This window comes from Bidens hawaiensis, unplaced genomic scaffold, assembly GCF_021521415.1.
Source record: "Bidens hawaiensis isolate Kalapana, Puna unplaced genomic scaffold, B.hawaiensis_p1.1 tig00041895_1, whole genome shotgun sequence".
Classification (NCBI taxonomy): domain Eukaryota; kingdom Viridiplantae; phylum Streptophyta; class Magnoliopsida; order Asterales; family Asteraceae; genus Bidens; species Bidens hawaiensis.
Genome location: NW_027497432.1, coordinates 70,699 through 76,230, shown reverse-complemented (window position 1 = coordinate 76,230; position 5,532 = coordinate 70,699).

Genomic DNA, 5,532 nt, shown 5'->3' with positions numbered 1-5,532 from the left:
ATTTGTAAGAAAGCATATGTAAAAACATCTTAATGCTGTAACTGTAAAATGTGTCATTTACAAATAAATGTACTCACCAGTATTTCATGTTGATCAACTATTTTAAACATGTTTCAGGTGACTTGTTAGAGACAAAGGAATTATGTATGCGGGCTTCCAGCTTAAATAAGTGGCTTGTCACCAGAATAAAGAAACGTGTTTTGTAAATTAGGGTTTATCCCTATAAAGTTTATGTTTGTATAAAAATGGGTTAAATTACCAGTTTATAATAATAATAAACATGGTGTTTTTATAACTCTGATCATTTTTCCTAACTACGGTTCTGATAAAATATTCCGCTGCAAAATAATTTAATAAACACCGATACCACCAATCAATGTTCACGGCTTCCCTCCCAAGGTATAGGGGTCGGGGGCTGTGACACATAGTGCAACGTCAGCTGTAAGGCCCTGAACCCGGTAGCCCTACTTTAGCGTCGGATTTACTCATAAACACAGTTCTACAAATCAGAGTTTATTAAAACTTTTCGCGAACATCAATCATTTGTTACAAAACATTAAATCTTTTCTTTGATACCAAAACCCGAAACATTATATTTAAAACATCTTTTCTTCTATCTTCGCATGCCAGCCGTTCAATCCATGCCATGTGTCATCCTCATACTAACTCTTCAGTCTGATCACCTGCGTGCATACTAAAAGTCAGCTATGCTGAGTGAGTTCTAGTTAATCAAGCAACTTATCATACAACCACTACATGCATCATATACGTATCCGAAGACACGTAGCCCACTATCTAACCTGCTCACCTTACCACTTAACCCCTTATTTACCACTACCGCTTTGCCACTTTTATAACGAATGACGTTATGCCACTTTGCCACTTTAATAACGAATAACGTTATACCACTTTGCCACTTTAATAACGAATAACGTTATGTCACTTTACCACTTTAATAACGAAGTCACGTATAGGCTTACCCTACCACGTACTATCGTCATGCCACTAACACTGTTACTATACTCTTGCCACTTCTAACACACTCTACCTCTACTTATCTACAACACACTTCATATCATTTACATAATAACTAGATTATATCATACCATTTACACACTTATGACCATTTAGAGATCATTTCCCTTGCCGACACGTGCAATATCCGAAGATCATTCACGTACCGACAAGCTTTCTTTCATAACGATCATAATCATACATCATCCATATATATTCATATCTTTATTTACAACCTGACAGTACACGCAATATCCGAAGATCATTCACGTACCGACAAGCAATCATTCGTATCTATCGCATATAACATATAAGGCATACACTTACCACTTAAGGTAAGTGTATTAACTAATCACATCGAGTATGCACACAGCCCCGAAAACATAACAAGGAAATGGGGCTAGAAACTCACCTGAATGCGGTTACGTTCACCGTTAGTAGTTATTCCCTTCTTGAGCTGTGCACGGCTAACTGTATAATATTTACATGTGTCAATTAACTATTACTACTCATATCGCTTTTCTATCTTTATATAACCCACAACGAACGGGGGTCCGGGGGTAGCGGCCCTGGCAGCGGGGTTCTAGGGGCGGCAGCCCCTAGCGGGGTCCAAGGGGCAGAGCCCCTGTCATCTCCTGTATTCGCAAGCGGTCATAAAGGTAAGCGAACTTAACTTAAGCGTACTTATACATAAGCGAACTTATATATTGAGCGAACTTAACTTAAGCGAACTTAACTTAAGCGAACTTAACTTAAGCGAACTTATACATAAGCGAACTTATATATTGAGCGAACTTATCTGCGGACAAACCCAACTATAGGCGAAATTATCTTGGCAAACTTGGCTGCAGGCGAACTTAGCCGCAGGCGAAGTTGCCCAGCAGCGGCTACTGTTCGCACTTATCCCCCATAATCACCTCCGTTCGCACATGAAATCCTTAGATATGATATCAACCAACCCCATGAACATTCCCATGATCGATATCGGGTAAAACTCGGCCCGGAAAAGTATAAAGTTTGGACCTTTAAGTTAAAAACGTTCAACACTAGATATAAATTTGTTTTCAACGAGACATATGCAGCTGTAAGCTCGTTAAATTCGTTTCTAACATCAAGTTTGTTACTTTAATACTCGTTTATACCCGATCTATTCTAGGTTCAAGTTTCAAGACTAAACGTTTATAAAAACATAACCTTTAACGATAAAGAACGTACCTTACCCGTTTTTAGGTCACGGTTTAGCTTGGTTGAGAACTACAATCTTGTATCTTAGTTGTATATCAAAGATTTAGGCTAGAATCGATCTCGGATCTTCTTCTTCTTCTCACGGCCGTATAGTGTAGGTGTGTGTGTGTGTGTTTTTGAGTGTGTAGAGAATAATATGGATGGAAATGGAAAGGATTATGGTTTAAGGGGGTATTTATACTCCCTTAAGCCTATGGACCTAAGGCCCATCTTTCCTTTTCATTCCATAACTAATCTCATCTAATTATCCTACTTACTCTTCATATTTTATTATTATCGCTCCGCTAACTCATTTATTTCACCCGACGCAAATAATATATTAGCTATTATTCTAAAATTTCGGGATGTTACATCAGCGCCACATAAGCATCGAGGGCATTGATGCCCCAACCAATAATTCACCGACGTGGTTAAAAGCTCTTTAACGCCCCTATTATATATATGTGTGTGTGTGTGTGTGTGTGTGTGTGTGTGAGAGAGAGAGAGAGAGAGAGAGAGATGGAGGAGAACGACGCCCATCTTCCGAACGATCCTCACCGACCACGCCCCACCACCAAGGGCACCCCTTGGTGGTGTTTCGTGCCTAACGGCGCCCGACCATCACCTCTTTAGCGCCCCATAGCGATGGATCTTATAAACAATTTTTCGACAAATAAATAATGCTCCAAGTTTCATATGATACATCCATTTTTACCAAAAAGATAAAAACAAAAAACAAAAAAACAATTCCACAAAAAAAACAAAAAATAATTTTTAAGGTAAACTATATGTCTTGTTATTCGGGTAAACGAAGCAATGTTATTAGATAATTAGGCTGGGTAATCAGACACCTTACAAATCTAATAATTGTAACAAACCCATAAAAAAATTTCCAAAGTAATTTCATACCCATCTCAAACTCTAATGAGATGGGTATCACCTGTCACAAAAGTTATGGGTTTCGAGTTTCCTCATGCAGTTCGAGTTTCATTGTCATTCCTATTTATTAATCTGTATTTCAAATATCAATGTATATTATTTGAACTTTTAAAATTTAGTCGTTAGGTTAATATAATGGTATTAACTAATTTTAATGTTAATAATTTAAATTTGACTATGTCAATCATATTTTATTTAATATTTCTATGAATCAACAAAATATATATTTTTTCAATGGTTTAAAAACTGGTCTTTTACTCGAATTGGATTTGGTTTAAAAGTGGTATAACTAGTTGAATCGGGATATACTAAGTGGTTCAACCGGTTAAATAGTTTAACATGTAATTCCATATAAATACAACTTCAACTTAAAAATACATTAATTAACATTATACATGAATCAAACTTCACATATGAACAATTATCAAGTCAAATAGAGAGTTTGTTCTTTGTATACGAACTTAATCAATTACAAAATATGTAAAAGAAACCAACCCTGGATTTGCAGGATATAAAATTGGTTGATTAGTGAATAATCTTTTACCGTGTTTACTCGTTTCAACTTTATTCATTAGGTTAAACGTCATTTTAAAAGAATATGGACCACAAAAAAATATTAAAAGTATCTTGGCTTTAAAACAAGTTTGCCGGTTTAAACCGGTATTTTTTTTTCAAAAAAACAGTGGTACGATTTTCTAGTAAACCGCCCAAAAATATCGGGCTCTAAACCTCGGCTGCCTTACCAAAATCCAATATAACCGGTTCAATCGGTAAGTAAGTACGATTTTAAAACATTGTATTTTCTTAATCTTGAAAACTTAGATGTTAGGTTAACGTAATGATGTCGATTTATTAAATGTCAATAATAACTTCGCATCCTCTAATTTTACCCGTTATATATTTACTAGTCTCTTGATTTTTTTTTGAATTTGAAAAATTTAGCCGTCAATAAATGTCATGATCTTCATCCTCTAATTTTACCCATCTTTAGTTGTATCTTTATTACAGTACTACTGTAGGTCTTAAGTCACTCTTACTCTAAATTTGTATTCGTGACTATTTCAAATCTTACCACATTGGTGAAGATTGTTTTAAGTATTAATCACATACTTACCATTAAATCTTAAGTTGTTCATGATTTTTCTCACCCATGTATTTATTTTCATTTGATGAGTACTTCGTGACATGATCAATCTATGGGCATCCAGTTGTGGAAGAAGGACCTACACAATAATCACTTTGGATCACTCTATACATGTCGATCATTAATATAAAGTTGAAGCCGGTTACTTAAATCACTTGCTGGAATGATGGTCAAGTTGATTGGTCAGAATTATCGGTTACCTATGTACCTCATTACTACCATTGACTAACTTCAAACGGAAACATGATTATCATATAAACCTTCATAACGCATTGATTCATCTCCAAAAGGTGTTAGAAACTTAGACCATCCGTAGCGCCACGTTTTGGCCCGCGTTTTGCATTATAACGCCGGGGGCACCCCACCCCCCCACCTGGCGTTTTGTCTTTTTTTTAACGTTGTATATATAACGCGGAAAAGGCACACAAATCAAAAAAAATGTAACCGTTGGGGCCATGTATCCGTTGGGTTTTTTTAAAAAAAAATTATTAATTAAATTTATACAATAAAAACAAACCAAACTCATTTTTTTAAACACATTACTCCCACTTCTATACCAATTATATTTTTTGCACAAATATTTATACCAAACTGTTTCTGAATAACAACCAAAATGTTCTCGGTTTCGGTCAATATGCCCGTCAAGGCAACCAAAATCCACAACCGAACCCATCTACCGCCCCGTTGCCAACCGTACCCGCCCCGAATTCGTTCGACCCGCAAATGGCCGCGTACATTTCATTTTTACAAAACTCTATGCCAAATGCGGTGCCCGGTTTCCAAAACCCAACGACAAACATTTTTGCCGGTTCGGGTTCCCAACCCGTCCCGGAGACCCAACCTGACGTCGAGTTCGTGCCGGAGACACAACCCGTCCCGGAGACCGTAGGCGGTTCGAGCCAATGCGGACGTCCGAGAAAACACGCAAAGAAACCCGTCGGCGAACCTCAGGTTAAAAAGACGGTGATACCGTGGAAGAACGACGAGTGCGTACTATGTGCTCGTGCATGGTGCGCGGTATTGGCACAAAATTAAAGAGTTGTTCCACGAACTTGGTGGGGACTCGCGTCGAGAAAAAGATTCCTTACTGCCGAAATGGGGTGACATAAACACCAAATGCATGGGTTTCCATACGGTTTTCTCTCGGATGAATCGAACGAGGAGTAGCGGTGTCTCAGACGCGGAAGTCATGGAAAACGCGTTGACAGAGT